This window comes from Chiloscyllium punctatum, chromosome 7, assembly GCF_047496795.1.
Source record: "Chiloscyllium punctatum isolate Juve2018m chromosome 7, sChiPun1.3, whole genome shotgun sequence".
Classification (NCBI taxonomy): Eukaryota; Metazoa; Chordata; class Chondrichthyes; order Orectolobiformes; family Hemiscylliidae; genus Chiloscyllium; species Chiloscyllium punctatum.
The window spans coordinates 5,047,554-5,074,417 of record NC_092745.1 but is presented as its reverse complement, the minus strand read 5'-3'; positions in this window follow the sequence as shown (position 1 = coordinate 5,074,417).

The window sequence follows — 26,864 nt, the reverse complement described above, 5'->3', positions numbered from 1 at the left end:
ATACCTCAGGCAGTGCTCCCTCAGTACCTCAGAAAGTGCTCAATACCTCAGAAAGTGCTAACTCAATACCTCAGAAAGTGCTCCCACAATATCTAAGAAAGTTCTCCCTCAATTTTACAGATATTTCTCCCTCAAAACCTCAGTCAGTGCTCCCCCAATATCTCAGATAGTGCTTCCTCAGTAGCTCAGAAAGTACTCCCTCAGTACCTCAGAAAGTGCTACCTCAATATCGAAGAAAGTGCTCCCTCAATTACTCAGGTATTTCTCCCTCAATACTTCAAATCGTGCTTCCTCATTATGTCAGAAAGTGCTCCCTTAGTCTGTGAGAAAGTGCTCCCTCAGGACCTCAGAAAGTGGTCCCTCAATACCTCAGAAAGTGATCTCTCAATACCTCAGAAAGTGCTCCCTCAGTAGCTCAGACAGTGCTCCCTCAATACCTCAGAAAGTGCTCCCTCAGTACCTCAAAACGTGCTCACTCAATACCTCCGACAGTGCTTCCCCAATACCTCAGAATGTACTCCGTCAATACCTCAGAAAGTGCACCCCTCTATTCCTCAGATATTTCTCCCTCAATACCTCAGAAAGTGCTTGCTCAATATCTCAGATAGTGCTCCCTCCGTACGTCCGAAACTGCTCCCTCAGTCTGTCAGAAAGTGCTCCCGCACGACCTCAGACAGTGCTCCCCAATACCTCAGATAGTGCTCCCTCTACCCCTCAGAAAATGCCCTCTCAGTACCTCAGACAGTGCTCCCTCAGTACCTCAGAAAGTGCTCTGTCAATACCTCAGGCAGTGCTCCCTCAGTACCTCAGAAAGTGCTCAATACCTCAGAAAGTGCTAACTCAATACCTCAGAAAGTGCTCCCACAATATCTAAGAAAGTTCTCCCTCAATTTTACAGATATTTCTCCCTCAAAACCTCAGTCAGTGCTCCCCCAATATCTCAGATAGTGCTTCCTCAGTAGCTCAGAAAGTACTCCCTCAGTACCTCAGAAAGTGCTACCTCAATATCGAAGAAAGTGCTCCCTCAATTACTCAGGTATTTCTCCCTCAATACTTCAAATCGTGCTTCCTCATTATGTCAGAAAGTGCTCCCTTAGTCTGTGAGAAAGTGCTCCCTCAGGACCTCAGACAGTGCTACCTCAATACCTCAGAAAGTGTTCCCTCAATACCTCAGAAGGTGCTCCCTCAGTTCCTAAGGAATTGCTCCCTCAATACATCAGAAAGCGCTCCCTCAGTACCTCAGAAAGTGCTCCCTAAATACCTCAGAAAGTGCTCCCTCAATACCTCAGCCAGTAAAACCCCAATACTTCAGACAGTGCTCCCTCAATAACTCAGAAAGTGCTCCCTCAATACCACAGAAAGTGCTCCCTCAATACCTCAGATAGTGCTCCCACAGTACCTCAGAACATGCTCCCTCAATACCTCAGACTGTGCTCCTCCAATACCTCAGAAAGAGCTTACTCAATACCTCAGAAGCTGCTCCCTCAGTACCTCAGAAAGTGCTCACTCAGTAGCTTAGAAAGTGCTCCCTCAATACCTCAGCCTGTTTTCCCCAATACCTCAGAAAGTGTTACCACAACACCTCAGAAGGTGCTGGGTCAGTACCTCAGAACATGCTCCCTCAACACCTCAGCCAGTGCTACCCCAATACCTCAGAAAGTACTACCTCAATACCTCAGAAGGTGCTGGCTCAGTACCTCAGAACATGCTCCCTCAATACCTCAGTCAGTGCTCCCCAATACCTCAGAAAATGCTCCCTCAGGACCACGGAAAGTGCTCCCTCAGTACCTCAGAAATTGCTACCTCCATATCGAAGAAAGTGCTCCCTGAATTACTCAGGTATTTCTCCCTCAATACCTCAAATTGTGCTTCCTCATTATGTCAGAAAGTGCTCCCTTAGTCTGTGAGAAAGTGCTCCCTCAGGACCTCAGACAGTGCTCCCTCAATACCTCAGAAAGTGTTCCCTCAATACCTCAGAAGGTGCATCCTCAGTTCCTAAGGAATTACTCCCTCAATACATCAGAAAGCGCTCCCTCAGTACCTCAGAAAGTGCTCCCTCAATGCCTCTGAAAGTGCTCCCTCAATACCTCAGACAGTGCTCCCTCAATACCTCAGAAAGTGCTCCCTGAATATCTCAGATAATGCTCGATCAATTCCACAGATAGTGGTCCATCAATTCCTCAGCCAGTCCTCCCCAATACCTCAGAAACTGCTTCCTCAGTACCTCAGAAAGTCCTCCCTCAGTACCTCAGAAAGTGCTCCCTCAATACCTCAGCCAGTACACCCCAATACTTCAGCCTGTGCTCCCTCAATAACTCAGAAAGTGCTCCCTCAATACCATAGAAGGTGCTCCCTCAATACCTCAGAAAGTGCTCCCATAGTACCTCAGAACATGCTCCCTCAATACCTCAGCCAGTGCTCCTCCAATACCTCAGAAAGTGCTCCCTCAATGCCTCTGAAAGTGCTCCCTCAATACCTCAGACAGTGCTCCCTCAATACCTCAGAAAGTGCTCCCTCAGTACCTCAGAAAGTGCTCACTCAGTACCTTAGAAAGTGCTCCCTCAATACCTCAGCCTGTGCTCCCCAATACCTCAGAAAGTGCTCCCTCAGTACCTCAGAAGGTGCTGGCTCAGTACGTCAGAACATGCTCCCTCAATACCTCAGTCAGTGCTCCCCAATACCTCAGAAAATGCTCCCTCAGGACCACGGAAAGTGCTCCCTCAGTACCTCAGAAAGTGCTACCTCAATATCGAAGAAAGTGCTCCCTGAATTACTCAGGTATTTCTCCCTCAATACCTCAAATCGTGCTTCTTCATTATGTCAGAAAGTGCTCCCTTAGTCTGTGAGAAAGTGCTCCCTCAGGACCTCAGACAGTGCTCCCTCAATACCTCAGAAAGTGTTCCCTCAATACCTCAGAAGGTGCTTCCTCAGTTCCAAAGGAATTGCTCCCTCAATACATCAGAAAGCGCTCCCTCAGTACCTCAGAAAGTGCTCCCTCAATGCCTCTGAAAGTGCTCCCTCAATACCTCAGACAGTGATCCCTCAATACCTCAGAAAGTGCTCCCTGAATATCTCAGATAGTGCTCGATCAATTCCACAGATAGTGGTCCATCAATTCCTCAGCCAGTCCTCCCCAATACCTCAGAAACTGCTTCCTCAGTACCTCAGAAAGTCCTCCCTCAGTACCTCAGAAAGTGCTCACTCAGTACCTTAGAAAGTGCTCCCTCAATACCTCAGCCTGTGCTCCCCAATACCTCAGAAAGTGCTCCCTCAGTACCTCAGATGGTGCTGGCTCAGTACGTCAGAACATGCTCCCTCAATACCTCAGTCAGTGCTCCTCCAATACCTCAGAAAGTGCTCCCTCAATGCCTCTGAAAGTGCTCCCTCAATACCTCAGACAGTGCTCCCTCAATACCTCAGAAAGTGTTCCCTCAGTACCTCAGAAAGTGCTCACTCAGTACCTTAGAAAGTGCTCCCTCAATACCTCAGCCTGTGCTCCTCAATACCTCAGAAAGTGCTCCCTCAGTACCTCAGAAGGTGCTGGCTCAGTACGTCAGAACATGCTCCCTCAATACCTCAGTCAGTGCTCCCCAATACCTCAGAAAATTCTCCCTCAGGACCACGGAAAGTGCTCCCTTAGTACCTCAGATAGTTCTCCCTCAGTACCTCAGAAAGTGCTCCCTCAATACCTCAGATAGTGCTCCCTAAATACCTCAGATTGTTCTCCCTCAATTCCTCAGATAGTGCTCACTCAGAACTTCAGAAAATGCTCCTTGAATAACTCAGAAAGTGCTCCCTCAACACCTCAGCCAGTGCTACCCCAATACCTCAGAAAGCACTACCTCAATACCTCAGAAGGTGCTGGCTCAGTACCTCAGAACATGCTCCCTCAATACCTCAGTCAGTGCTCCCCAATACCTCAGAAAATGCTCCCTCAGGACCACGGAAAGTGCTCCCTCAGTACCTCAGAAAGTGCTACCTCAATATCGAAGAAAGTGCTCCCTCAATTACTCAGGTATTTCTCCCTCAATACTTCAAATCGTGCTTCCTCATTATGTCAGAAAGTGCTCCCTTCGTCTGTGAGAAAGTGCTCCCTCAGGACCTTAGACAGTGCTCCCTCAATACCTCAGAAAGTGTTCCCTCAATACCTCAGAAGGTGCTCCCTCAGTTCCTAAGGAATTGCTCCCTCAATACATCAGAAAGCGCTCCCTCAGTACCTCTGAAAGTGCTCTCTCAATACCTCAGACAGTGCTCCCTCAATACCTCAGAAAGTGCTCCCAGATTTTCTCAGATAGTGCTCGATCAATTCCACAGATAGTGGTCCATCAATTCCTCAGCCAGTCCTCCCCAATACCTCAGAAACTGCTCCCTCAGGACCACGGAAAGTGCTCCCTTAGTACCTCAGATAGTTCTCCCTCAGTACCTCAGAAAGTGCTCCCTCAGTACCTCAGATAGTGCTCCCTAAATACCACAGATTGTTCTCCCTCAATTCCTCAGATAGTGCTCACTCAGAACCTCAGAAAATGCTCCTTGAATAACTCAGAAAGTGCTCCCTCAACACCTCAGCCAGTGCTACCCCAATACCTCAGACAGTGCTCCCTCAATACCTCAGAAAGTGCTCCCTCAGTACCTCAGAAAGTGTTCCCTCAATACCTCAGAAAGTGCTACCCCAATACCTCAGCCAGTGCTCCCCCAATACCGCAGAAAGTGCTCCCTCAGTTCCTCAGAAAGTGCTGCCTCCGTACCTCAGAACATGCTCCCTCAATACCTCAGTCAGTGCTCCCCCAATAGCACAGAAAATGCTCCCTCAGTACCTCAGACAGTGCTCCCTCAATACCTCTGAAATTGCTCCCTCAGTGCCTCAGAACTTTTTCCCTCGATACCTCAGCTACTGCCCCCCAATACCTCAGAAAGTGCTCCCTCAGTACCTCAGAAAGTTGTGCCTCCGTACCTCAGAACATGCTCCCTCAATACCTCAGTCAGTGCTCCCCCAATAGCTCGGAAAATGATGCCTTAGAACCTCAGACAGTGCTCCCTCAGTACCTCAGACAGTGCTCCTTCAATACCTCAGAAAGTGCTCCCTCAGTACATCAGAAAGTGCTCCCTCAATACCTCTGAAATTGCTCCCTCAGTACCTCAGACAGTGCTCCCCCATAAGTTCAGAAAGTGCGCCCTCTATGCCTCCGATATTTCTCCGTCCATACCTCAGAAAGTGCTTGCTCAATATCTCAGATCGTGCTCCCTCAGTACGTCAGAAACAGCTCCCTCAGTCTGTCAGAACGTGCGCCCTCAGGACCTCAGACAGTGCTCCCTCAGTACCTCAGAAAGTGCTCCCCCAATCCCTCAGAATGTGCCCTCTCAGTAACTCAGAAAGTGCTCTCTCATTACCTCAGTCTGAGCTCCCTCAATACCTCAGTAAATGCTCCCTCAGTACCTCAGACTATGCTCCCTCAACACCACAGAAAATGTTCACTTAATACGTCAGAAAGTGCTCCCTCAATATCTCAGATAGTGCGCCATCAATTCAACAGCTAGTGCGCCCTCAATCCCTCAGCCAGTGCTCCCTCAGTACCTCAGAAAGTGCTCCCTCAGTACCTCAGACACTGCTCCCTCAATACCTCAGAAAGTGCTCGCTTAATACCTCAGAACGAGCTCCCTCAATTCCTCAGATATTTCTCCCTCAATGCCTCAGAAAGTGCTCCCTCAATATCTCAGATAGTTCGCCCACAATACATCAGTTAGTGCTCCCTCAATTCCTCTGAAAGTGCTCTCCCAATATCTCAGAATTTGTTCCCTGAATACCTCAGATAATTCTCCCATAGTACCTCGGAAAGTGGTCCCTCAATACCTCTGACAGTGCTCCCTCAATACCGCAGAAAATGCTCCCTCAGTACCTCAGAAGGTGCTCCCTCAATACCTCAGAAAGTGCTCCCTCAGTATCTCCGAAAGTACTCCCTCAGTACCTCAGATAGTTACCCCTTAGTACCTCAGAAAGTGCTTCCTCAATACCTCAGATAGTTCTCCCTCAATACGTCAGATAGTGCACACTCAATACCTCAGACAGTGCTCCCTCAATACCTCAGGAAGTGTTCCCACAATATCTCATAAAGTGCTCCCGCAGTCCCTCAGAAAGTGCTCCCTCAATACCTCAGAAAGTGCTCCCTCAATACCTCAGCCAGTGCTACCCCAATACCTCAGACAGTGCTCCCTCAATACCACAGAAAGTGCTTCCTCAGTAAATCAGAAAGTGTTACCTAATTACTCAGAAATTGCTCCCTGAATACCTCAGAATGTGCTCTCTCAATACCTCAGAAAGTGTTCCCTCAGAACCTCAGAAAGTGCTACCTCAATACCTGAGAAAGTGCTCTCTCAATAACTCAGAAAGTGCTCCCTCAGTAGCTCACACAATGCTCCCTCAATACCCCAGAAAGTGCTCCCTCAGTGCCTCAGAAAGTCCTCCCTCAGTACCTCATAAAGTGCTCCCTCAATACCTCGGATAGTTCTCCCTCAGTATATAATAAAGTGCTCCCTCAATACCTCAGAAAGTGCTCCCTCAGTACCTCAAAAAGTGCTCACTCAATACCTCAGACAGTGCTCCCCAATACCTCAGAAAGTACTCCGCCAATACCTCAGAAAGTGCGCCCTCTGTACCTCAGGTATTTCTCCCTCAATCCCTCAGAAAGTGCCCTCTCAGTACCTCAGAAAGTGCTCCCTCAATGCCTCAGAAGGTGCTCCCTCAATACCTCAGAACGAGCTCCCACAGTACCTCAGTCAATGCTCCCTCAATAACACAGAAAGTGCTCCCTCAATGTCGCAGATAGTGCTCCATCACTTCCTCAGACAGTGCTCCCTCAATCATCAGCCAGTGCTCCCCAATGCCACATAAAGTGCTCTCTCAGTACCTCAGAAAGTGCTCCCTCAATACCTCAGAACGAGCTCCATCAATTCCTCAGATACTTCTCCCTCAATGCCTCAGAAAGTGCTCCCTCAATATCTCAGAGAGTGCTACCCCAATACCTCAGACAGTGCTCCCTCAATACCTCAGGAAGTGCTCCCTCATTACCTCCGAAAGTGTTCCCTCAATACCTCAGAAAGTGTTCCAACAATATCTCAGAAAGTGCTCCCTCAGTCCCTCAGAAAGTGCTCCCTCAATACCTCAGAATTTGCTCCCTCAATAACTCAGCCAGTGCTACCCCAATATCTCAGATATTGCTCCCTGAATACCTCAGAAAGTGCTCCCTCAGAACGTCAGAACATGCTCCCTCCATACCTCAGCCAGTGCTCCCCCAATACCTCAGAACGAGCTCCCACAGTACCTCAGACAGTGCTCCCTCAATACCACAGAAAGTGCTCCCTTAATACCACAGAAAGTGTTCCCTCAATGTCGCAGATAGTGCTCCATCAATTCCTCAGACAGTGCTCCCTCAATCACTCAGCCAGTGCTCCCCAATACCTCAGAAAGTGCTCTCTCAGTACCTCAGAAAGTGCTCCCTCAATACCTCTGAAAGTGCTCCCTCAATACCTCAGAACGAGCTCCCTCAATTCCTCAGATAATTCTCCCTCAATGCTTCAGAAAGTGTTCCCTCAATATCTCAGCCAGTGCTACCCCAATACCTCAGACAGTGCTCCCTCAATACCTCAGGAAGTGCCCCCTCAGTCCCTCAGAAGGTGCTCCCTCAATACCTCTGAAAGTTCTCCCTCAATACCTCAGAACGAGCTCCCTCAATTCCTCAGATAATTCTCCCTCAATGCTTCAGAAAGTGTTCCCTCAATATCTCAGCCAGTGCTACCCCAATACCTCAGAAAGTGTTCCCACAATATCTCAGAAAGTGCTCCCTCAGTCCCTCAGAAGGTGCTCCCTCAATACCTCAGAAAGTGCTCCCTCAATACCTCAGAAAGTGCTCCCTCAATACCTCAGCCAGTGCTACCCCACTACCTCAGACAGTGCTCCCTCAATACCTCAGAAAGTGCTTCCTCAGTCAATCAGAAAGTGTTCCCTCAATATCTCAGAAATTGCTCTCTGAATACCTCAGAATGTGCTCTCTCAACACCTCAGAAAGTGCTCCTTCAGAACGTCAGAACATGCTCCCTCAATACCTCAGCCAGTGCTAGCTCAACAACTCAGAAAGTGCTCTCTCAGTACCTCAGATAGTGCTCCCTCAATACCTCAGAAGGTCCACCCTCAGTTCCTCCGAAAGTGCTCACTCAGTACCTTAGAAATTGCTCCCTTAATACCTCTGAAATTGCCCCCTCAGTAGCTCGGAAAGTGCTCTCTCAATACCTCAAAAAGTGGCCCCCAATAGCTCTCATGGTTCTCAAAGGTACCTCAGTTAATGCTCCCTCAATTCCTCAGATAGTGCTCCCTCAATACCTCAGAAAGTGCTACCTCAATACCTGAGAAAAGGCTCTCTCAATAACTCAGAAAGTGCTCCCTCAGTTGCTCCGACAATGCTCCCTCAATACACCAGAAAGTGCTCCCTCAGTGCCTCAGAAAGTTCTCCCTCAATACCTCAGAACGAGCTCCCTCAATTCCTCAGGTAATTCTCCCTCAATGCCTCAGAAATTGCTCCCTCAATATCTCAGATAGCTATCCCTCAATATCTCAGATAGTTCTCCCTGAATACATAAGATAGTGCACCTGCAATACCTCTGAAAGTGCTCTCTCAATGTCTCAGAATGTGTTCCCTGAATACATCAGATAATTCTCCCTCAGTATCAGAAAGTGCTCACTCAATCCCTCAGACAATGCTCCCTCAATACCCCAGAAAATGCTCCCTCAGTCGCTCAGAAATTGCTCCCTCAATAACTCAGATAGTGCTTCCTCAGTACCTTGGAAAGTGTTCCCTCAGTACCTCAGATAGTTTTCCCTTGGAACCTCAGAAAGTGCTCCCTAAATATCTCAGATAGTGCTCCCTCAGAACCTCAGAAAGTTGTCCCTCAATACTTCAGATAGTTCTCCCTCAGTACCTCAGAACGTGCTCCCTCAGTAGCTCGTATAGTGCTCCCTCAATACCTCAGATAGTTCTCCCTCAATCCCTCAGATAGGGCTCACTCAGTATCTCAGAAAATGCTCCTTGAATACCTCAGAAAGTGCTCCCTCAATACCTTAGCCAGTGCGACCCCAATACCTCCGAGTTTGCTCCCTCAATACCTCAGAAAGTGCTCCCTCAGTACCTCAGAAAGTGCTCCCTCAATGTCTCAGAATGTGTTCCCTGAATACATCAGATAATTCTCGCTCAGTACCTCAGAAAGTGCTCCCTCAATCCCTCAGACAATGCTCCCTCAATACCCCAGAAAATGCTCCCACAGTCGCTCAGAAATTGCTCCCTCAATAACTCAGATAGTGCTCCCTAAGTACCTTGGAAAGTGCTCCCTCAGTACCTCAGATAGTTCTCCCTCAGTACCTCAGAACGTGCTCCCTCAGTAGCTCGTATAGTGCTCCCTCAATACCTCAGATAGTTCTCCCTCAATCCCTCAGATAGGGCTCACTCAGTATCTCAGAAAATGCTCCTTCAATACCTCAGAAAGTGCTCCCTCAATACCTCAGATAGTTCTCCCTCAGTACCTCAGAAAGTGCTCCCCCAGTAGCTCGTATAGTGCTCGCTCAATACCTCAGATAGTTCTCCCTCAATTCCTCAGATAGGGCTCACTCAGTACCTCAGAAAATGCTCCTTGAATACCTCAGAAAGTGCTCCCTCAATACCTCAGCCAGTGCTACCCCAATACCTCCGACAGCGCTCCCTCAATACCTCAGAAAGTGTTCCCTCAATATCTCAGAAAGTGATCCCTCAGTACCTCAGAAAGTGCTCCCTCAATACCTCACAAAATGCTCGCTAAATACCTCAGCCAGTGCTACCCCAATACCTCAGAGAGTTGTCCCTCACTACGTCAGAAAGTGCTCCCTCAGTACCTCAGAAAGTGTTCCCTCAGTACCTCAGAAAGTGCTGCCTCCGTACCTCAGAGCATGCTCCTCAATACCTCAGTCAGTGCTCCCCCAATAGCTCAGAAAATGCACCCTCAGTACCTCAGACAGTGCTCCCTCAATACCTCAGAAGGTGCTGCCTCAGTACCTCAGAAAGTGCTCCCTCAGTACCTCAGAAAGTGCTCCCTCAATACCTCAGAAAGTGCTCGCTCAATACCACAGCCAGTGCTACCCCAATACCTCAGAGAGTGGTCCCTCACTACGTCAGAAAGTGTTCCCTCAGTACCTCAGAAAGTGCTGCCTCCGTACCTCAGAACATGCTCCCTCAATACCTCAGTCAGTGCTCCCCCAATAGCTCAGAAAATGCTCCCTCAGTATCTCAGACAGTGCTCCCTCAATACCACTGAAATTGCTCCCTAAGTACCTCAGAAAGTGCTCCCTCAATACTTCAGAAAGTGCTCCCTCAGTACCTCAGAAATTGCTCCCTCAATATCTACGAAAGTGCTCCCTCAACATCTCAGATAGTTCTCCCTCAATACCTCAGATAGTGATTCCTCAGTACCTCAGAACATGCTCCCTCAATACGTCAGCAAGTGCTCCCCAATACCTCAGAAAGTGCTCCCTCAGTACCTCAGACAGTGCTCCCTTCATAACTCAGAAAGTACTCCCTCAGTACCTCAGAAAAAGCTCACTCAGTCCCTTAGAAATTGCTCCCTCAATACCTCTGAAATTGCTCCCTCAGTGCCTCAGAAAGTACTCCATCAATGCCTCAGAAAGTGCTCCCTCAGTAGCTCCGAAAGTGCTCTCTCAATACCTCAAAAAGTTGCACCCAATAGCTCTCATGGTTCTCGCTCAGTACCTCAGTTAATGATCCTCAATTCCTCAGATAGTGCTCCCTCAATACCTCAGAAAGTGCTCCCTCAATACCTCAGAAAGTGCTCGCTCAATACCTCAGCCAGTGCTACCCCAATACCTCAGAGAGTGGTCCCTCACTACGTCAGAAAGTGCTCCCTCAGTACCTCAGAAAGTGTTCCCTCAGTACCTCAGAAAGTGCTGCCTCCGTACCTCAGAACATGCTCCCTCAATACCTCAGTCAGTGCTCCCCCAATAGTTCAGAAAATGCTCCCTCAGTACCTCAGACAGTGCTCCCTCAATACCTCAGAAAGTGCTCCCTCAGTACATCAGAAAGTGTTCCGTCCATACCTCAGAAGGTGCTCCCTCAGTACCTCAGAAAGTGCTCCCTCAATACCTCTGAAATTGCTCCCTCAGTACCTCAGAAAGTGCTCAGTCAATACCTCAGAAAGTGCTCCCTCAGTACCACAGAAATTGCTCCCTCAATATCTACGAAAGTGCTCCCTCAACATCTCAGATAGTTCTCCCTCAATACCTCAGATAGTGCTTCCTCAGTACCTCAGAACATGCTCCCTCAATACATCTGAAATTGCTCCCTCAGTGCCTCAGAAAGTGCTCCCTCAATGCCTCAGAAAGTGCTCCCTCAGTAGCTCAGAAAGTGCTCTCTCAATACCTCAAAAAGTTGCTCCCAATATCTCTCATGGTTCTCGCTCAGTACCTCAGTTAATGCTCCCTCAATTCCTCAGATAGTACTCCCTCAATACCTCAGAAAGTTCTACCTCAATACCTGAGAAAATGCTCTCTCAATAACTAAGAATGTGCTCCCTCAGTTGCTCCGACAATGCTCCCTCAATACCCCAGACAGTGCTCCCTCAGTGCCTCAGAAAGTCCTCCCTCAGTACCTCATAAAGTGCTCCCTCAATACCTCGGATAGTTCTCCCTCAGTCCCGCAGAAAGTGCTCCCTCAATACCTCAGAAAGTGCTCCCTCTGTACCTCAAAAATTGCTCACTCAATACCTGACAGTGCTTCCCAATACCTCAGAAAGTACTCCGCCAATACCTCAGAAGTGCGCCCTCTATACCTCAGATATTTCTCCCTCAATACCTCAGAAAGTGCTTGCTCAATATCTCAGATAGTGCTCCTTCATTTCGTCAGAAACTGTTCCCTCAGTCTGTCAGAAAGTGCTCCCTCAGGGCCTCAGACAGTGCTCCCTCAGTACCTCAGAAAGTGCCCTCTCAGTACCTCAGAAAGTGCTTACTCAATGCCTCTGAAGGTGCTCCATCAATACCTCAGAACGAGCTCCCTCAATTCCTCAGATAATTCTCCCTCAATGCCTCAGAAACTGCTCCCTCAATATCTCAGATAGCTCTCCCTCAATATCTCAGATCGTTCTCTCTGAATACATAAGATAGTGCACCCGCAATAACTCTGAAAGTGCTCTCTCAATGTCTCAGAATGTGTTCCCTGAATACATCAGATAATTCTCCCTCAGTATCAGAAAGTGCTCCCTCAATCCCTCAGACAATGCTCCCTCAGTACCTCATAAATTGCTCCCTCAATACCTCAGATCGTTCTCCCTTAGTACCTCAGAAAGTGCTCCCTAAATATCTCAGAAAGTGCTCCCTCAGAACCTCAGGAAGTGCTCCCTCAATACCTCAGATAGTTCTCCCTCAGTACCTCAGAAAGTGCTCCCTCAGTAGCTCGTATAATGCTCCCTCAGTACCTCAGATAGTTCTCCCTCAATTCCTCAGATAGGGCTCACTCAGTACCTCAGAAAATGCTCCTTGAATACCTCAGAAAGTGCTCCCTCAATACCTCAGCCAGTGCTACCCAATACCTCAGACAGTGTTCCCATAATACCGCAGAAAGTGCTCCCTCAGTACATCAGAAACTGTTCCCTCAATACCTCAGAAAGTGTTCTCTCAATATCTCACAAAGTGCTCCCTCAGTACCTCAGAAATTGCTCCCTCAATACCTCAGAAAGTGTTGGCTCAATACCTCAGCCAGTGCTACCCCAATAGCTCAGAGAGTGGTCCCTCAATATCTCAGAAAGTGCTCCCTCAGTACCTCAGAAAGTGCTCACTCAGTAACTTAGAAATTGCTCCCTCAATACCTCTGAAATTGCTCCCTCAGTGCCTCAGAACGTTTTCCCTCGATACCTCAGTCCGTGCTCCCCAATACCTCAGAATGTGCTCCCTCAGTACCTCAGAAAGTGCTGCCTACGTACCTCAGAACATGCTCCCTCAATACCTCAGTCAGTGCTTCCCCAATTGCTCAGAAAATGCTCCCTCAGTACCTCAGACAGTGCTCCCTCAATACCTCAGAAATTGCTCCCTCAGTACATCAGAAAGTGTTCCGTCCATACCTCAGAAGGTGCTCCCTCAGTTCCTCAGAAAGTGCTCCCTCAATAACTCTGAAAATGCTCCCTCAGTACCTCAGAAAATGCTCCCTCAATACCTCAGAAAGTGTTCCCTCAGTACCTCAGAAATTGCTCCCTCAATATCTAAGAAAGTGCTCCCTCAATATCTCAGATAGTTCTCCCTCAATACCTCAGATAGTGCTTCCTCAGTACCTCAGAACATGCTCCCTCACTACCTCAGCCAGTGCTACCCCAATACCTCAGAAAGTGCTCTCTCAGTACCTCAGACAGTGCTCCCTCCATACCTCAGAAATTGCACCCTCAGTACCTCAGAAAGTGCTCACTCAGTCCCTTAGACATTGCTCCCTCAATACCTCTGAAAATGCTCCCTCAGTGCTTCAGAACGTTTTCCCTCGATACCTCAGCCTGTGTTTCCCCAATACCTCAGAAAGTGCTCCCTCAGTACCTCAGAAAGTTCTGCCTCCGTACCTCAGAACATGCTCCCTCAATACCGCAGTCATTGCTCCCCCAATACCACAGATAGTGCTTCCTCAGTACCTCAGAATGTGCTCTCTCAATACCTCTGGAAGTGCTCCCTCAGGAACTCAGACAGTGCTCCCTCAATACCCCAGAATTTGCTCCCTCAATACCTCAGATAGTTCTCCCTCAGTACCTCTGAAAGTGCTCCCTGAATACCTCAGAAAGTGCTTCCTCAATACCTCAGAAAGTTCTCCCTCAATACAGAAGAAAGCATCACTTTGTTGTGTTTAACCCCCAAAGCCCCCTAGACAGTAGCTCCACAAAATATTCACATCCTCAACACTTCAGGGGTCACCCTAGCTCCCCCCTCAGATTGCGTTCACCCCTTCAGACTGTAAGGACCCGCATCCACCCCTGTCCAAGATTGGAGCCCAGGTCCCCAGAACATTACTTGTCTCTCTGGATTAATTTTAGAATTCCTACGATGTAGAAGCAAGCCTTTCCGTCCATTGGCTCCACACTGACTGTCTGAACAGCATCGCACCCAGACTAGATCCTCTACTCTATCCCTGTAATGCTGCATTTCCCATGGCATCTTTGGGCGGTGGGAGGAAACTGGATCACCTGGAGGGAACCCACACAGATACTGTAAAAATGTGTAAACTCCATACAGACAGTCACCAGGAGTTAGAATCAAACCACTGAGGCACCGTGCTGTCCTCTCTCCCTGGATGCCATCTCATCTAACCTTTTACTAAGCAACCTCCCATGTGAAACCTTCTCACCTGTCTCCTTGGTCATCCCTTCAAAAGCTCTGTCAAGTTGGACACACCATTTCCACAAACAAAGCCAGGCTTACCATCCCTAATGAATTCTTACTTTTCCAAATGCATGTAAATTGTCTCTCAGAATGCCCTCCAACAGCTTACCCACCACTGCCATCAGGCTCACAGCTCCATAGTTCAATGGGTGTTCCTTGCAGCCTTACTACAATAATGACACATCATTAATCACCCTCCAGTCTTCAGGCACCTCACCCGTTGTCACAGATCGGTCCATCTGACAAGGCCATCTCCATCCTTCTGTAACCTAAGGCTATCATCCTCAGTATTTATCACCCAACCAATCTTCATATCATTCATGAACCCAATGATTAACCATCCATCATTCAAATCTAAATCTTTTCTATCAACCACATCAGCAAGAAACCAACAATGAGTCATGAAGAGACAGAGATTTCTAATTGGGCCATCACTGTCTGCTTCCTGCCACTCAGCATTCTGCGCCAAATTCCTTGGATCTTGAGTTTTTATGTTCCCTATCAGTTTCCACTATGGGACCTGATAAAAGCCTTACTGACCTCCAAGCAGACGACAGGAAAGTATTGCACTTATTTACACACGGGGTCACCTCCTTAAAAAGTGCAATCGCATTGGTCAGACCTGACCCCTCCTTAACACAACCATTCTGACTGTTCTTCATGAACTCCAGTCTCTTGAAATGCTGATTAATTCTATCTCCCAAAATTGCTTCCAACAGACGTCCCACCCACGATATTAGCCTGACTGGCCTGTAGCTGCCTGGTCTATCTCATGCTCCTTCTTGAATAACAGTACCACATGGTCAGTCCGACAACACCTCTCTTGTGGCCAGAGGGAATTTGAAAATGCTTGCAAGTGTACCTGCTATTTCCTCCATCACCTCATTCGGTAAACTGAGATACATTTCCACCGTCTTTGGATATTTATTGGGTTGTAAGAAGGTCAGACCACTCAGAACCATCCCTTTCTCTATATATGCTCATTCATTTAATTGTATCACAGAGCATATTCACGATTTCATATCAACCCTGTCCCAATGAGCATTGACAAAATGCATCCATTCACTGTCGCCTCTAGGTCCATGCACAAATTCTCACTGTGTTCCACAACCTACTCTTTCTCTCATTATCAATTCACCCTTAATGTCACTGTAAAGTCCTTTCACATTTTTATTTACTCTCTTAGCACTCCTCTCTCCCAGGCAATTAGCTTGCGATATGATTTGGAAGAGTGTGGGATGTCATTCCGAATGTGGATTAGCATTGGGTAACTCAGAAATAAGGAACACACGACTGTGCTGAGTGTGGGGCAGTGGGATTCATTGGGGATGAGCAGACGGAAGGTGAGGAATAAACCTCAGCGCTGCAGCATGAAAATATCCCTTTGAGCTGGCAGGTCAGTCATGCAAAACGAAAAGTCGATCCCTGGGAAAAGAGGGTGGTACCTCTTCAGGTTCAATAACCAAATGAAGACGGTCTGTTTAAACACAGTCTCTGGAATCTGGACGTGGGAATCATTGCTGAGCAGGGTATGTAGGAAGCAGAGGCAGAAATGTACTGAACAATTTCAGATATTCCTCTTAGACCACACACATGGGAGCAGAAATTATGCCATACAGCCCATCTGATAGTGTGGCACTCACTCAGTACTGACTCTCTTACAATGCATGTATCCCCCAGACTGATGCGCTGACAGTGTAGCGCTCCCTCAGTTATGACCCTCTGACAGTGTGGCACTCCCTCAGTACTGACCTTCTTACAATGCAGAGATCCCTCAGTACTAACCTTCTGACAGTGCAGCACTGCCCCCATATTGACCCTCTGAGATTGCGGCAATCCTTCATTACTGACCCTCTGACAGTGCTGCGCTCCCTCAGTAATGACCCTCTGACAGTACAGCATTTCCACAGTACTGACCCTCCTACAGTGCGGCACTCCCGCAGTGCTGACTATGACAGTGCAGCCCTGCCTCAAATGGATCCTCTGACAATGCAGCACTCCGTCAGTACTGACCCTCTGACAGTGCGACACTTCCTCCGTCCTGACCCTCTGACAGTGCATCGCTCCCTCAAACTGACCTTCTGACAGTGCAGCACTCCCTCTGTATTGACCGGCAGACAGTGCGGCACTCCCTCAGTAATGACCCTCTGACAGTGCAGTGCTTCCTCCGTCCTAACCCTCAGGCAATGCTGCACTTCCTCCATACTGATCCACTGACAGTGCTGCACTCCCTCAGTTCTGACACTCTGACAGTACAGCACTCCCTCAGAACTGACATGCTGACAGTGCAGCACTCCCTTAGTCCTGCACCCCTGACAGTGTGGCATTCCCTCGATACTGACCCTCTGACACTGCAGCACGCTCTCAGCACAAATCCTCTGGCAATGCAGCAGCCCTCAGTATTGACATTCCGACATTGTGGTGATCCTCTGACAGTGCCACACAAGCTCAGTACTGAACCACTGACAGTGCAGCACACCCTCAGTACTGACCCTCTGGCAGTGCAGCACTCCCTCAGTCCTGACCATCAGATAGTGCACCATTGACAATGTAGCGCTCCTCAGTACAGATATTCTGGCAATGCAGCAGGCTCTCAATACTGACTGACCAACAGTGCGGTGATACCTCAGTACTGACCCTCTGACGGTGTAGCACTCCATCAGTACTGACCCACTGATAGTGCAGCTCTCCCTCAGTACTGACCCTCTGACAGTGCAGCACTCTTTCCGCACTGACCCTCTGACATTGCAGTACATCCTCAGTACTGATCTTCTGACAGTGCAGCACTCCCTCAGTAGTGACCCTCTGACAGTGCAGTACTCCCTCAGTACTGACCCTCTCACAGTGCAACGCTCCCTCAGTACTGACCCTCTCACAGTGCAGCACTCCCTCAGCACTGACCCTCTGACATTGCAGTACATCCTCAGTACTGACCCTCTAACAGTGCAGCACTCCCTCAGTACTAACCCTCTGACAGTGCAGCACTCCCTCAGTAGTGACCCTCTGACAGTGCAGCATTCCCTCAGTAGTGACCCTCGAACAGTGCAGTACTCACTCAGTACTGACCCTCTCACAGTGCAACGCTCCCTCAGTATTGACCCTCTCACAGTGCAGCACTCCCTCAGCACTGACCCTCTGACTTTGCAGTACATCCTCAGTACTGACCCTCTAACAGTGCAGCACTCCCTCAGTACTAACCCTCTGACAGTGCAGCACTCCCTCAGTAGTGACCCTCTGACAGTGCAGCATTCCCTCATTACTGATCCTCTGACATTGCAGTATATCCTCAGTACTGACCCTCTGAAAGTGCAGCACTCCCTCAGTACTGACCCTCCGATGGTGCAGCACTCCTTCCATGCTGACAATGTGACAGTGCAGCACTCCCTTGGTCCTGCGCCCCACACAGTGCAGCGATCACTCTGTACTGACCCTCTGACAGTGCAGCACTCCCTCAGTCATGACCCTCTGACAGTGCAGCACTCCCTCAGCACTGATCATTTGACAGTCCCACTGTCCCTCAGAAGTGAGTGTCTGACGCCACGTCATTCCCTCATGACTGACACTCTGACTCTGCAGCACTCTCTTTGTATTTGCATTTTCACAGTCCAGCACTCCCTCATTACTGACCCTCCGATGGTGCAGCACTCCTTCCATGATGACAATGTGACAGTGCAGCACTCCCTTGGTCCTGCGCCCCACACAGTGCAGCGATCACTCTGTAATGACCCTCCGACAGTGCAGCACTCCCTCATCACTGATCCTTTCACTCTGCAGCATTCCCTCAGACGTGAGCCTGTAACACCACAGCATTCCTGCAATACTGACCATCTAACTCTGCCGCAGTAGTCTCTGTGCTGACATTTCTACAGTGCAGCACTCCCTCAGTGCTGACACTCTGACAGTGCAGCACTGCCTCAACACTGATCATTTGAGAGTCCAGCACTCCCTCAGATGTGAGCCTCTGACGCCACAGCAGTCCCTTAGTACTGACACTCTGACTCTGCAGCATTGTCTTTGTATTGCCATTTCTACAGTGCAACACTCCCGCAGTACTGACCCTCTGACAGTGGAGCACTCCTTCTGTACTCACCCTCTGATAGTGGAGCACTCCCTCAGTACTGTCACTCTGACGGTGCAGCATTCCCTCAGTACTGACCCTCTGTCAGTGCAGTACTCCCTCAGGTCTGACCCTCTCACAGTGTAGCACTCCCTGAGTACTGATCCTCTCATGATGCAGCGCTCCCTCAGTACTGACCTTCTGACAGTGCAGCACTCCCTCAGTACTGACCCTCTGACAGTGAGGTGATCCCTCTTTACTGACCCTCTGACAGTGCAGCACTCCCTCAGTACTGACCTTCTGACAGTGCAGCACTCCCTCAGTACTGACCCTCTGACAGTGAGGTGATCCCTCTGTACTGACCCTCTGACAGTGCAGCACTCCCTCAGTACTCACCCTCTGACAGTGCAGCACTCCCTCGATACTGACCCTCTGACAGTGCAGCACTCCCTCAGTACTGAACCTCTGACAGTGCAGCACACCCTGAGGACTGACCCTCTGACAGTGCAGCACTCCTCAGAGGTGGCCCTCTGTTAATACATGAACATAGAACATAGAAACATACAGTGCAGTACAGGCCCTTCGGCCCTCGATGTTGCGCCGACCGAAGCCGACCTAACCTACACGAGCCCAATAACCTCCATATGCTTATCCAATGCCCGCTTGAATGACCATCAAGAGGGAGAGTCCACCACTGATACTGACAGGGCATTCCATGAACTCACAATCCGCTGAGTAAAGAATCTACCCCTAACATCTGTCCTATACCAACCTACCCTTAATTTAAAGCTGTGTCCCCTAGTAACAGTTGACTCCATACGCGGAAAAAGGTTCTCACTGTCAACCCTATATAACCCATAATCATCTTGTACACCTCTATCAATTCTCCCCGAAACCTTCTTTTCTCCAATGAAAACAGCCCCAAGTGCCTCAGCCTTTCCTCATACTATCTTCCTACCATGCCAGGCAACATCCTGGTAAACCTCCTCTGCACCCGTTCCAGTGACTCCACATCCTTCTTATAGTATGGCGACCAAAACTGTACACAATACTCCAGTTAAGGCCGCACCAGAGTCTTATACAACTGCAACATGACTTCAGGACTCCGGAACTCAATTCCTCTACCAATAAAGCCCAGTACGCCATATGCCTTCTTCACAGCACTAATTACCTGGGTGGCAACTTTCAGAGATCTGTGTACATGGACACCAAGATCCCTCTGTTCATCCACACTGCCAAGTAGCCTCCCATTAGCCCAGTAATCCATCTTCTTGTTACTCCTACCAAAGTGAATGACTTCACACTTAGCTATATTGAACTCCATTTGCCACCTTTCTGCCCAGCTCTGCAACTTATCGAAATCCCGCTGTAATCTGCCACATCCTTCTTCGCTGTCCACAACTCCACCGACTTTCGTGTCATCCGCAAACTTGCTCACCCAGCCTTCAAGCCCCTCCTCCTGGTCATTTATAAAAATGACAAACAGCAATGGTCCCAACACAGATCCTTGTGGAACACCGCTAGTAACTGCCCTCCAAGATGAACCTATACCATCAACTACTACCCTCTGTCTCCTTCCAGCCAGCCAATTCCTAATCCAAACCTCTAATGCACCCTCAATGCCATACCTCCGTAGTTTCTGCATTAGCCTGCCATGGGGTTCCTTATCGAACGCCTTGCGAAAATCCATATACACCACATCTACTGCTTTACCCTCGTCCACTTCCTTGGTCACCATCTCAAATAACTCAATAAGGTTTGTGAGACACGACCTGCCCTTCACAAAACCATGCTGACTATCCTTGATCACATTATTCCTATCCAGATGTTCATAAATCCTATCCCTTTCAATTCTCTCCACGACTTTGCCCACAACAGAAGTGAGACTCACTGGCCTATAGTTACTCGGGCTATCCCTGTTCCCCTTCTTGAACAAGGGGACCACATTCGCTATCTTCCAGTTTTCTGGCACTATTCCTGTAGACAACGACGACATAAAAATCAAGGCCAATGGCTCCGCTATCTCCTCCCTAGCTTCCCAGAGGATCTTAGGATAAACGCCATCAGGCCCAGGGGATGTATCAATTTTCATCCTTTCCAGTATTCCCCAGACCTCTTCCCTACGTACCTCAAGGCCATCCATTCTAATCACTTGTGACTCAATATTCACATCAGCAACAGTGTCCTGTTTCTGAGTGAATACTGACGAAAAGTATTGATTTAGTGTCTCACCAATCTCCTCAACCTCCACGCACAACTTCCCACTACTATCCTTTACTGGACCGATACCTACCCTAGTCATCTCTGTCTTTTAGACAGAGTCTCAGATCCCAACAAGCTCTGGGTGAAAACAAATATCCACAACCCCCCTCTAATCCTGCCCCTAAATCATTTCAATCTCTCCCCATGGTTATTGCCCTCTCTGCTGATGGAAATCAGTCCTCCCCATCCACTCTATCCAGGCCCCTCATCATTTTACACATCACGATCAATCTCGCATAAGCCTCCTCTGTTCCAAACAAAACAGTCCCAGCCAAACCAATCATTCCTCAAACTCCCCATTCCTGTCAAAATCCTCCTCTGTCCCCGTCTCAACTGGGATCACATCCTTCCTGTAATGTGGTGACCCCAGAACCGTACACTGTTCTCTCCCTGTGCTCTAACTGTGGTTTTATATCGTTCCAGAATAAACAAACTCCTTGATTTCACTCTCAAACAAAAATGAGATGAGGGAGGTGATGGTCTAATGGTGTTATTGCTGAACTGTTAATCCATAGATCCAGATTAATGTTCTGGGGACCAGGGTTAGAATCCTGCCATAGCAGATGGCGGAATTTGAATTCAATAAAAGAAATCTGCAATTAAGAGTCTATTAATGACCATGAAACAATTGTTGATTGTCAGGAAAAAGCCATCTGATTCCCTAATGTCCTTTAGGGAAGGAAACTGCCATCCTTACCATGTGACTCCAGACCCACAACAATGTGGTTTACTTGAAACTGTCATCTGGGTGATTAAGGATGGGCAATAAATGCTACCGATCCAGCAATGCCCTCATTCCATCAAGGGAAAAACAAATGTACCCCATGTGTCTTCTTAACCACCTTACTAACCCGCATTCATTAATCACCATAACCACATCTTCCACATCCACATGCATGTGAGTTCCAGCTTCAAACTGATGACAGACATTCCTTCATTATCTGAGCAATAGGTAGAAACATCAAAACTCGCAGCAGGAATAGGCCATTCAGCTGCTCAAGCCTGTTCCACCATTTAATATGATCATGGCTGATCATCCAACACAGACACCTGTTCTTGCTTTCTCCCCACATTCTTTAATCCATTTAATCCTAAGAACCAAATTAATTCCTTCTTGAACACATCCCACATCTAATTCCCTCATGACGGAAAAATGGATGAGAATTATTGGGTCGTTGTTTTTTGACCAATATGGACATAATGGGCTGATGGGCCTTTTGGGTCTCTCTGACTCTATGACTGTATTGTTATATATTATGAATAACTAGCTACCAAGGACTGATCCCTGTGGTACGACAACTGGTAACTACCTGCCATTCAGACAAAGACTTGTCGTTTCTGTCCTATCTACCAACCAGTTCCTAATCCATGTCAGTACATGACCCCCAATCCTCTTGTTCATTGGGATTACCCTGATTCACTTGAACATACTTCATCCTGTCAACTCTTTGCTTTACTCAGATCCTGTTCAATTTCATCCCTGCATCCTCTATTGACCGCTCAGCTTTCTGCAGGTTTGAACTCCAGAAAACCAACATCACCTTCCCTATTTGGTCTTCCCTACTCTGGCTGCCTTTTGACATCCCAGACTGAGAGTCTAGATTTGGGAGTCCCACCCTTACTCCTTGTGGGAACAGATTCTGAACGATCTCTGTCTCATCCTTCGAGGACTTCCACTGCCCTGACACTGATTTCCCATCATATCGCTGGTTCCAGTCCACTTTTGCTAAATCACCACACAGTTTAGTAAAATAGCTCATTCGCTAATGAAAACTTTTACACTTGCCCCATGGTTCTCCATTTCCATCCCTCCTCTCAATCTCACTGAGTTCTGATCACTGTCACTGAAATGCTCCCCCATTGATAGCCCTTCCAGCTGCCCACACTCATTTCATAAATGATGGTCTAAAACTGTCCCTTCTCTTTTACCACCACCCTATCAGGAGAAATTAGGGATGAGCAATCAATGCTGGCCCTGCCACTGACACTCACATTCCCAAGAAGCAATTTGAACAATGTCTGTTCTTTTGTCGGGTTTATTCTGTATTGACGACAAATGTTCAATAAGATTGTCTTGCCAATGCATATGCTGAGCACAAAAATCCATTTGTTTGGCAGGGATTAAAATGGCTTCTCTTGTCTTTCAGGCCGTGAGAACCCTCAGCCAAAGCTGCCCCTGAAACGCACCCCCCCCCCTCCCCGGAGCAGGTCAATGCCAAGGGCAGTGCCACCCTGGTGTGCCTTGCCAATCACTTCTATCCCGATGAGCTGGAGGTGCAGTGGAAGAAGGACGGTGCAGTCATTTCGGACGGGGTTCAGACCAGCAACTACCTGCGAGCTTCGGACAGCACCTACAGTGTCAGCAGCCTGCTGACCCTCTCTGGGTCTGACTGGGAGTCCAAGCTCGCTTCTCCTGTGCCCTCACCCATGTGACCCTCCCCTCTCCCCTCAGCAAGAGCATCAGGAGATCAGAATGTGTGTAGAGTGTTCGAGACAGTCCACAGAGAAGAGACAACTTTAAATAGAACAGGGCTGATCTGGCAGGACAAAGATCATTGTCAGCACTGAATTTCAACTCTCTCCCATCTCAGGACTGCTTGGGGCAACATCTGAGGTTTAGTAGTTAAGACAGGTTGTTGCGATAGTATAGAGAGACCTTTATGCTGTGTCAAACCGTATGCTGTCCCTGTTGTGGGAGTGTGTGATAGGGACAGGGTTATCTTGGGATGTCAAGTCAAACCTCTCGAAGATGCTGAAGACTGTGAGCTGTGCAGAAACAATGTGAACCTCAGAAGTCTCTGCTTCAGTAAACCTTGCTGCTCAGCCATCAGTTCCAATTTAAGGTTCTGTCACTGTTTAAAGGGACAGAATTCTCACATTATTGAGAAAATCTCCTCAAGTGTTTTCTTCAAGCTCCATTGTGGCTGTGAATTTGTGCAGCTTCGTCTATCTGGGCTGTTAATTGCAGTCTGTTTTCTGTCAATGTCAATCTGGAAAAGGGAATAAAGATAAAGAATATTGGGTCTCTGTCTCTGTGGACTTTGGACTTATTTTTCCCGAACACCCATGTCGTGTGTGTGCAGGTGTGAGACACAGTGAAAAATCCTCCTTCTTTTTTCTTTTTTTCCTTTTTCTCTTTTTTTTTTCCTTTTGCGGAAGTGCTTATTTTTCCCCAGCACCCATGTTGTGTGTGTGCAGGTGTGAGACACAGTGAAAGACACAAGGTGCATGAATCTTTATTCAGTTTCCACCACTAGGAAGAAAGGAAACACCCGAGTGGCCAGTGACAAGCAGTACCCTTCACATCAGAGGGCAATGCTGTCTGTGTACTTTGGAAATGGACAACTGCCCTTACCTGATTGGCTGCATTTCAGCCAGTCATTGTCACAATTAGCTATTGGCCTGTCAATCAACGACACATCAGTTGTAGATGATATTGACAGTCTTTCACCAATCACTTTCAAATGATCCCTTTGATCCGGAATCTGTGGAGGTTAAATGATTCCAAACAGAACAGAAACTGAAAGCTGTTGCGACTCAGTAATTACAATCTGAGGCATTCACTCGTCACTCTGTGGTCCAAACCCAGCTGGAGGGATTGCACTGTGCACTCCCTGCTGCATGCTGGATAGGACCTGAAAATGATGTTCGGCCTTTCACAGACACTGCAGTCTGTGTGTCTCTCTCAGTGTGAGTCTATTACTTAATGCTGCCTGCTGGTGTCTCTGTGAGGTTTGAGTTTGAGTGTGTGTGTTATTCAGAGAGACACCTGCAGGCAGCACTGACAAACACACTCACATTCGGATAGACATTTGCAGGTAGCACGAAGTAACATTCCCATATTTGGAGAGACACCTTCAGACAGCACTGAGTGAAATGCTCACACGCAGAGAGATACCTACAGGCAGTACCTAGTAACACAACCACATTCAGAGAGACACCGACAGGCAACACTGAGAGACATGCTCACACTGAGACACGGACAGGCAGCATGGAGTGTCAGCATGTTACTTAGTGACTCAGTGCTGCCTGTGTATGTTACTTAGTGCAGTCTGTCAGTGTCTCTCTGAGGTATTTGTCTCATAACGCTGCAGAGAGAATGGGCTTTGTGCTGGGGATTGAAGATTAGGCTTTAAGCTTCTCAAATCATGAACGAACAACAATTCAGCTGATTCAGTCTGAGGTGGCACCTCATTGAGATGGCCATAGTTCAAAATTACACAACACCAGGTTCGATTAAAACAGGTTTACTTGGAAGTACAAGCATTCAGAGCCCTCCTCCTTCATCAGGTAGCTACTGGGGCAGTTTCATAGAACGCAGAATTGATAGTAAATTGAGATGGCAGCTGAGAAAGGTGAATGCTGAGAGTGTATTCTCAGTAAGGGAGGCATTTCTGAGGCAGTGTGCACAGTGCTCCCTAATGTGCTCCCCAATTACAAGGGGACTTTCTGGAGCCAGGGTCATTGTCACAGTGATTGCCTGCCCAGACAATGCTGGCGAGCCATAGTCATATTTTAATGGTCAATTAGCCCTAAACGAGGTGCAGCAATATTACCTTACAGGAGCTGTCTGAGTAAAGGAGGTTGAAGAGGGGTTGCAGTGGATTAATGAAGATGTCAACTTCTCTCCCCCTGCCTCAGCTGTGGTGACCCTCAGGTTAAACTGACCACCATTTGTCTCTGTCTCGAATGGGAAAGTGGGATTTTGCTCCTCTGGGATGATGACCATGTTCCTGGGTGATGGAGGGAAGGTCAACCTCTCCCAAAGGCAGCACAGGCAGGATCGAAGGGGCATCAAGAGTAAGCATGGGGATATTGAGGGTGCCAGAAGGAGGGGGTTAGTTGGCAGGTTGTTATTCAGAATTAGGTCCCAGAGTATCAGTTCTTCTGACACTCTGCTTTATATTTCTTTTTCTTTTCTTCCCCTTTTTTTGTCTTTTGCCTTTATCACACTGTCATGTGAACCAGTCTATGGAGAGAGCTGCATTCCACAGCAGTGTCAGGCTCAGAGGCACCGATACTACTGGGATAGGAAAAGGCCTAGTGGTATCATTGCTCCACTATAAATCTGAAGAACCAAGTAAAGTTCTGGGGACCTGTGTTTGAATCCCACCATGCAGGTGGAGGGATTTTAATTCAATATCAGTCTGGAAATCAGATGGCCATAAAGCCATTGGTGATTGTCAGAAACAAAAATCACCTGGTTCACTATTGCCCTTGAGGGAAGGAGGGCTGCTGTCCTTACCTGGTCTGGCCTACACGTATCACCAGACCCAAGGAGTAACCCACCCAGAACCATTCACCTCCCCTATATTTCCCGTGACTAATGTGCCTAAATGATACATTCTTGAACACTATGGGCAATTTTAGCATGGCCAATCCACATACCCTGCATATGTTTGGATTGTGGGAGGAAACCAGAGCACCCAATGGAACCCCACACAGACACGAGGAGAATGTGCAAACGCCACACAGTAAGTCACGTAAGACTGGAATCAAACGCAGGTCGCTGGTGCTGTCAAGCAGCAATGCTCACCACCGAGCCACCAACCCACCCACTGCAAAAGCCCAAAGAGTTGAGCTTTTGTTAACCTCCTTGAGCCTGACGTGATATAAGCTATAAACATGAACCCTCTGTCAGGGAAGGGAATGGAGGGTGGAAAGCTTACAACATTTAAATATTATAACATTCACGGATTTGGGACAAGTGCAGGAAATTGGGATTAGAGTGCCTTTAGTGGTAGTTATGCCGGTGCAGACACAATGGGCCATAGGGCCTTCTCTATGCTGAATCAATCTATGCACCCTGCTGGGAGGGCAGTGCAGGTTAATGGTGACCAGGTTAGTCAGGTCCAAGATGGCAGAGACATGATCAAGGGTCAGAGGTAATGGCTCAAGCTTCAGTGAAGGCCCAAGTCGGTGCTCAGAAGGTGGTCAAGGCTAATGGAGACAAGGTCAATGGAGACTAAACGAGGGCATAAGGTGCTGGCTGGCATCTCCAAGGGTTGTAGTGAGGCATGGGGGACAAGAGGGGAGTGTGTCGGGAGGGAGTGCAGTTTCAGATGAAATGCGACCTTTACCAGAAGCAGCATGACCATCAGCACCAGGGGA